Here is an 8,357-nt window from a genome sequence, read left to right on the forward strand (position 1 = left end):
AGTTTCTCTGATTGGTTGGAGAACCAATGCCTCCAGCTTGGTCATGTAGGACCGCGTCTTCTTCGCTGTTGGGCATTATACGTCATCAGTTGGGATGGGTCCTGCAGCATGCATACGATTAACATGATTGGTGAGCATGCATGCAGCGAATGATCATTGGAATGAAATGTCATCTCCAATCGATAATCGGTGAGTGAGGGCTAAAGGAGATGGAAGCGCCAGGTGCTAGAGCCCAGATAGACGTTTCATGTTTGGTCATTATATAATTCTGGACCCAAACATAGTGTATCTGGGGTCACGAATTAAGCCAAAGAGTGTCTGAGTCTTCTTCCCAGAAACAGCCCCAAGTCAGCCATCACTTCCCTGGTTCAGTTTTATCTTTTTTTAAAATTTATTAGGTCACTGTTGGTTTATCTATCTTTAGTGTGAATAGACATGAAAATAAATGATATTGTTTGAAATCATTGTTGTGGTCCATGAGGATGTGGTGTTTTGGGGAGACGTTTGGTTGTGGATTAGTGACTGGTATTGATGGAAAAGTGTATCCCATGAACACCTCTGTCCCTTACCTTGCTATAAATGCTTCTGAGACGAACATAATGGATATACGCTTTTTTTTGGAAAAATCCTGCATTGAAAGGTGATGAAGATTGGACTGAAGTTTGACAGTGATTATCTTTATTGCTTGTTCAATAAGTCAACATCACTGCTATTAATCATGTCCGTGCTAACATCAAGGCTTTTAAGCATCAGTCTGCGCGTTGGGCCAGTGGCGCAATGGAAACCGTGTCTGACTACGGATCAGGAGTCTGTAGGTTCGAGTCCTACCTGGCTCGACGGCAGTGTTGACTTTTACTACGCATTAAAAACTGATTTCTCTGCAGCCGAAATAAGGTATGAGTTCTTAATCTGAGGGAACGAGAATGCCTTCATTAAATGTCACCGAGAACATGAGAGGCAATTTTCCAGCGTCTTCACAGAAGGGAAGCCGAATAGTCGGACTCGTTGTTCATGAGCGCCTTTCCATTCCACAAAGACACCGATCCCATCACTGTTGCTCGCGAGAATGCGAGCATTTTTTGAAACTCATTGGCCAATGGAATCAGAGAAGAATGAAGCGTTAAATATCCAACTAATCTTTATAGAGAGTGAGTTCCAGAGTCTAACACCTGCAGACTGATAAAGTTTTCCGACAAATCTATTCAAAGCTTTCTGCATCTTGTCTGAAATCTACAAACCCCGGTGATCGATCAAGAGCAACTGTTTCCTTATATATTTAATTCCATGCGTCTCATTAAAATAACCCCCATTTTGCCTCGGCTAGACCACTCAGAACATACTTATGCAGGAAATCCAGAGCGTGTAACGTCGCTGTTTGTTTTGGCGAGTGTGTAGTAAGATTTACTTCGAATACATTAGCTAGGTTGACTTCCAGATTTTAAAACAGAGAGAAAATTATTCACAAAACTAAGGAATGAAACGCGATGAACTGAATATAGAATACCCACAGAACTCAGCTATGGTTAGCACTGCTGCCTCATAGCGCCTGAGACCCGGGTTCAATTCCCGACTCAGGTGACTGACTGTGTGGAGTTTGCACGTTCTCCCCGTGTCTGCGTGGGTTTCCTCCGGGTGCTCCGGTTTCCTCCCACAGTCCAAAGATGTGCGGGCCAGGTGAATTGGCCATGCTAAATTGCCCGTAGTGTTAGGTAAGGGGTAAATGTAGAGGTATGGGTGGGTTGCGCTTCGGTGGGTCGGTGTGGACTTGTTGGGCCGAAGGGCCTGTTTCCACACTGTAAGTAATCTAATCTAATCTAATCTAAAGTAGACTTAATTATGCTTTTCAAAAAATATACAACAGTCTTGATAATTAAGCCCCATAAACACAGAATACAAATGAAACTGGTTTACAGGTCGATATTAGAGGGGCAGAAGAAGAGACATGCACATCACTGGCATCGATAGGCACATTGAAAATCTTCATGTAATTATGTGTGGCTGATACTTTGGCAGCAGTTAACAAATTATTTCGGCTGTCAAATACCTTTTGAAATTCTTGTGTTCGCTGAAATTTCTAGCCTGTTTTTAGCAATTTGGTGAGTGGAGCAGTCCCACTGCTAACAGTCAGCACGAACTTTCAATAAAAGTGACTCAATCCGGTAAATCGTCGTACTGCTCTTTTCGTCAATAATTACAAAAATCCCCCGTAACTTCCGTTTTCGCATCCCATGGGGCTATTTGTCCGTGTTCAACGACATAGCCCAGGCAGGTGACTTTGCCTTCAGCAGATGCACTTTCAGCTAGGTTTACAAACCAGTTTGGCTTCCGAATTCGATCAATCAAGCCCGATAAATGCTGCAAATTTTCCATCCATGAGAGACTGAATGTCACCAGGCACAACACACACAAGACAGTTGTGTATCCGGCAATTACCTTGTTCGTTAACCTCTGAAATATGAATGAAGTGTTTTGCATAAAAGTGGCATTACTTAAAATTTCTGCAGTCCAGTTGGCATTACAAAATTACCTTTGATCTTTCCGACAAAGTTGACTGCCAGTAACCTTTGAGGAAATCCAACTTGGAAATGTAAGTTGCTCTTCCAATCTCTTCCACACAGTCCACCAACTGCAGATACATATATGCACCAGTCTTTCTAACAGCATTGACTTTGCGATCATCCACACATAACTTTTATATTTACACCTCCTATATTTACATCATCTACAATTAGGTTATTAATTCCCAGTTTATTTCAACATATCTCCCATGCAAGAGTAATAACTCTTGTGTGCAGTTTTGGTCGCCATACTATAGGAAGGACGTGGAGGCATTGGAACAAGTGCAGAGTAGGTTTACCAGGATGTTGCCTGGCATGGTAGGAAGATCTTATGAGGAAAGGCTGAGGCACCTGGGGCTGTTCTCATTGGAGAAATGAAGGTTGAGCGGAGATTTGATAGAGGTTTATAAGATGATTAGGGGTTTAGATAGGGTTGACAGTGATAACCTTTTTCTGCTAATGGAGTCAGCTGTTACTAGGGGACACAGCTTTAAAATAAGGGGTGGTATGTATAGGACAGATGTTAGGGGTAGATTCTTTACTCAGCGGGTTGTGAATTCATGGAATGCCCTGCCAGTAGCAGTGGTGGACTCTCCCTCTTTATGGTCATTTAAGCGGGCATTGGATAAGCATATGGAGGTTATTGGGCTAGTGTAGGTTAGGTAGGCTTTGGTCGGCGCAACCTCGAAGGCCGAAGGACCTGTACTGCGCTGTATTTTTCTATGTTCTATGTTCTATTTTCTTCTGGAAGAGAACTGAATAACTTTATCAATATTGGACAACTTTTGCATTGTCCAATTTTATTTCAGGAACGTCCAATGCAGAATTACCTGAAATTGGTTCGTCCCAGTGTGTTGCAGTCAATATCACATTCTCCCTTTGCATTCGTTCTCTGCAAAAATACCATTAGGCATTTTCCCATCATACGTTCTGTGAGATTCCTTCATGCCAGGAGTTCTTATCAAGTAGCTAACCTCACTCAATTTCCTCTCAATTTGATAAGGTCTTCTAAACCTAGCTTTAAAGTTTCACCGATTAATGAAATTTAAATAAATACATTGTTCAATGGCAACATTCTGATTTGTTTTGTTTCTCATACACCTCCTGCTTCACCATTTGCTGCGATACTTTTAAGTGCTGTCTCGACAACTCCCCAACATTATTTAGTCCAACTCTAAAACTTGACACATCGTCCAAATGCTTGGTTTCTGTAATTTGAGTTATTAATTTTTCCTTATTAAATTGTAATGGCCCTCTTCCTTTATGCCCAAAATTGGTTTCAGATGGTCTTAGTTTTGTGGATTCTTTCGATATATCTCAGATCGCAAACAGCACTGATGTAACTCCCTTATGGAAATAATTTGGCTACTCTGAACAATAAAACCTCAACATAGTCTTTAATAATTGATATGTCGCCTTTCCAGTGCACCCTATGATTCTAGACCGCACACAGTAGATGTGATTTGTTTTAATCCGAAGCTATCTATATACTCCTTGGAAAGTTTGGATGTGAAGTTTGACCCTTCATCTAATTGTATCTCTGATGGTAGTCTTCATCTAGTTTTTTGAAAAAAATCATAATTCTTCCTCAAAACTTTTAGCTGTCGTATTGCACAATTGAACAGCATTTGGAAATCTCGTCAGTACATCCATTTATGCTAATTAATACTTATTTCCATCTTTTATTGGATGTAGGGAACCTACATAATGCAGCAAGACAATTAAGACAGATTCCTTGAACGCTGCAATAGGAACAAAAGATTCAGGCTTTATTATTTCCCATGGTTTTCCATTTAGTTGAAATGTATGACGCGTCTGGCAAAATTCAACTATATTCATCTGCAATCCAGGCCAGTGAAAATGCCTCCTAATCCATGCCTTTTGATTTCTCCTGCTTCCGATTGTGACTCTGTGATTGTGTAAAGACACAATCTGGGAAAATTCCTTTATCAACGTCCTGCATTGCTACTCTTGCCTGCAGATCGACTGGCTTTTCAACTGGAGTATGCAGTCGGCTTACCAGTGATTGAGCTATATCATTTGCAAGCACAAATTGTATTCTTGGAGCTGAGAGTTTGTTCAGAACTCCCACTACAAACTCTGCACTCTTTTCTGCAGACTCTAGCCTCACTGTACATAACTGAGCAATGTTTCGTCCCACCATGAATTCCTGAGTACATAGGTCTTCAGGAGTATATATTTTCCCCTCCTCCTGCATCACAGACTGAGACGATCCTGTGCCCTTGAATATTGTTACCTCTCTATCTGCTACTCCAGGCCAAGGTAAATAAACTTTAACTTTGCAGTTATATTTTTCAAGCAGATCTGGCACTTCCCCCTTACCAACCTCTGATCGGTTTGTGCACTCTGATGCAGCTTCCCAGCCTCCACTGTTCTTTCTATTATCATGCCAACAAAACATTCATGCTTGTTTTGATTTCCTGCATTTGACTTTACAGTGCTTTCCATAGTTCTCCAATACTAATTTCATGTGGCCTACTTTATTGCAATGAAAACCTCAGATCTTGTTCCCTTCAAGGTTTTCCTGTTTACCCTGGGATAAGTTATCCTCATGATCTTCACAGGGATTTAATTTTCCCTTTCCACATGAGGATTTCTCTTGGCCCAATTTCTATCCCTTATGCTTAAAATGATTCTGGAAGCCCATCCTTATTTTATGGACCAGTTCATTACAATCAGCCATTTCAGCAGCTATCCTTGTCGTTTTAACAATATGCTCTTCCAGAGTAATCTTACCTTCAGCCTTTTTCTCCAGCGTTTAATGTGAATTCCATTAATAATTGCCAATTTCTGAAGTTCAAACTCTGTCGCCCTTTCTCTCTGCTCTGCTGCTCTCTCTTTTTCGAATTGTACCTGAAACTGCTTGAAATCTGGTGTCTTTTCCTTATCTCTCGCGTCTAACTCAAGCTGCTTCATATTTAATTAACGTTTAAATATCTCTGCAAATTCTCATGGATTTTCCAGCTGAGTTAAATGCTGAGCTACTGCGGAGTATGACCTCTCCTTTCCTCACAGAAAGAGGCAAATACAACCCCAGAATTTCTGCTTATTCCAGAAGCCTGGCCTGAATCAGTTTTTTTTTGGTAAAACTGCCAACTTTACGTTGTCTCTAGCCAGACAACTCTTTGTACTAAATGAGACACTGCTTTCCCAAGAACTGTCTACGTCAATCCAAATCAACACCCGAAATAAAGACACAAGCACATAACCGGGCGAGCTAATCGCTCACTGAACCTATGGCTCTCTGGGTAATCATCACTCATAGCCATGCATCAGGGGTCGTGAGTCGGATTTTACAACCTGCACTGGTAAATCTTCTTTTTGTATTACCTGTAGGCCTGTCGGGGTACTGCGCAAATCCGACCCCAGTCTCGCTATGAGATCGCCAACATCAGATTTAAAGGACAGAATTCCGAGAAATGAAATAAGAATTGGAATGTTTCACCATTACTTGTTTAGCACAATAGGGGTGCGGTTAATCTCTGTCGTGTCACGAATCCTGATGCATCCATTGCGTCCACTCTCTCAACTGCCTTGATTTAAGGACTGAATATGTTGCCCCTGTATCTACCGAATGCGCACCTTCCACATATAATACATTTTCCCTTGAGACTAAAATTCGCTTCTTCTTATCAACACTCAATATCAGGGTCCTGAAACATTCGAGTTCCTTTCCCGATACGGAGTTGTTTTTTTTTCCCCATTCCTTGACTGGTGATATGGTAGTTTACTGGCCTTGTAAGTCTGCTATCAGTTCGGGTTAACTTTACATTTTTTTTCTTTCTGTCTGCAAAACTTGCCTCTGCAAAGCCAGGTTCTTACTTCTTTGTTTCCCTGTGCTTTTATTGGTTTCGAAATAAATGGTAATTTTCCATTACAAAGGACATCACGTTATTTTTAAAGGTCGCTGCAACAGCGAGGGCCGAAGTGCATGGCATTATAACGTTCTATGTAGTAAGTTACATTTCCTGCTGGTTTCTGATGTCTCTCCTCAATGTGGAAGCTTCCAGTCACATCTTCCAGAGATTTGTCTGCACTTCGTCCAATAGAGGCAACTGTATTTCCTGCTCAGAATTTGATCTCTTTGCAATGGAGAGAGGAAAACAGAGTCGGTGACAAAGCTGAGATCAATTACGTTCTGTCCAGAATCAACAAAAACTATCCCGATCTTCCAGTCTCCTGTAACTTCAACATTACACTGTTTTCCCACACTTCAAGCACTCTGCCTATATTCCTGATGAAAGGTTATTGCCCGAAACGTCGATTTTACTGCTCTTCGGATGCTGCCTGAACTCCAGTGCATGTCCAGCCCCACTCTAATCGAGTCACTGTATTCCCAGGCCACTAGTCCGGTCTCTGGTTTGCTGCAGTGCTCCTTCAAGGAATAACACAAGCTGGAATGCCTGCAACTCATTTTCTACAGACAGACCATGCAAACTTTAGGACCCAACATCGAGTTTAATCATGTTAGAACCCGTCCGTCCTCTTGCACATTATTCACCCACACTTCCATCCCATCAGTTCCGAAGACAGATCATTGGACTCGAAACATTAACTTTCCTTTCTCATCAGAGATGGACACGAGCCGCTGGTTTTATTCAGACATTTTGTCTTTACTTCAGGGAACTTTGCTTGTCCGTTGTAATCGCCAGACTGCTGGAAGCGTCTGATTGCAGGAGGAGATGTTCACAGGAGATGACAAGAATTAAAAGGGACCATTACATTGTGAATGTAGACGAGCTAGGTTGGGGATGTCTATCGAAGTGCAGAGAAGGCTGTTTGAGGAACCGATTAACGTGAATATTCTATGAAGAGGATAGATATGTATGATAGGGATCAGCCTGTGTTGGGAAGGAATAGAGTGACATAAATGAAAGACAGGAGACAAGATGTTTTGAGGAGATTTTGGGAGAATGTTTACCCCAGTAGAGTCTTGCTTATTTGGAAATCATTATCTGAGCATGTGGTAAAGCTAAGTATCATGAGAACGGTCCAGCAGCCTGTAGTCGAACACTTGAAGAGCCAGAGCACACGTGGATAAGGTACAGGCACTGAAAAGTGTGACGAGGAGAGACAGACGCGAGATAGGTGTCCTGAACGCAATGGGTTAAAGGCAAATTTGTGTGCTAAACAAGGTTTGTTGGCGCGGCTCTGTGGCGCAATGGATAGCGCGTTGGACTTCTATGTCGTTGGTCAGGTTGCAATTCAAAGGTTGTGGGTTCGAGTCCCATCAGAGTCAAGATTTAGTTTATGGTTTGGAAGGTGGTCAGAACAGACTTGGCTGCTCATCTGCAAAACCAACAATATTCGTGCTGAAATCCAACTGTCTCGAAACGGAGTATTTTCCTCACACAAGTTTAAATTTTCGATGTCTATTTATGATCGACATCAATAAACATGTGATAGCCAGTAGGCAATACGATGATGCAGATAGGCTGGAAAATGACACAGAAATGGAGACATAAGTTTTCTAGTGATCAACGCAGAAAGTTAACGTGGAACAAGCTGCTGAACCTTTCCTCACAATCAGCACATTTTGTCCTTAGTCATACTCAGTTGCAGGTGTTATGAGGTTTCTTTCCAATTAATGTTAACCAGTTAGAGAGTGTGCACATAACGCATACCCATCATGGCTGCGCTGACTCTCCCTGTCACGGTGAAATTCATTCCTTGCGTGTCTGCATGCGTCTTCACAGATATATTTGAATCAGCTTCTGAATATTTTTTCCAGCGAAAAACTCATCATTTTCGAATGCAATAGCTGTAAAAGGAAAAGGA

General features: G+C 41.7%; 2 non-coding genes across 2 annotated transcripts; both read left to right on the forward strand.

Moving 5' to 3' along the window:
* Positions 1–763: 763 nt before the first annotated feature.
* Positions 764–836, forward strand: trnar-acg (transfer RNA arginine (anticodon ACG)). The gene has a single exon. It is a non-coding gene; the product is annotated as a tRNA-Arg (tRNA).
* A 6,890-nt stretch (positions 837–7,726) lies between these two features.
* trnar-ucu (transfer RNA arginine (anticodon UCU)) lies at positions 7,727–7,818 on the forward strand. The gene is given in 2 exon segments: positions 7,727–7,763; positions 7,783–7,818. It is a non-coding gene; the product is annotated as a tRNA-Arg (tRNA).
* The last annotated feature ends 539 nt before the right edge of the window (positions 7,819–8,357 follow it).

The sequence above is a fragment of the Hemiscyllium ocellatum genome, chromosome Y (assembly GCF_020745735.1).
Source record: "Hemiscyllium ocellatum isolate sHemOce1 chromosome Y, sHemOce1.pat.X.cur, whole genome shotgun sequence".
NCBI classification, from domain to species: domain Eukaryota; kingdom Metazoa; phylum Chordata; class Chondrichthyes; order Orectolobiformes; family Hemiscylliidae; genus Hemiscyllium; species Hemiscyllium ocellatum.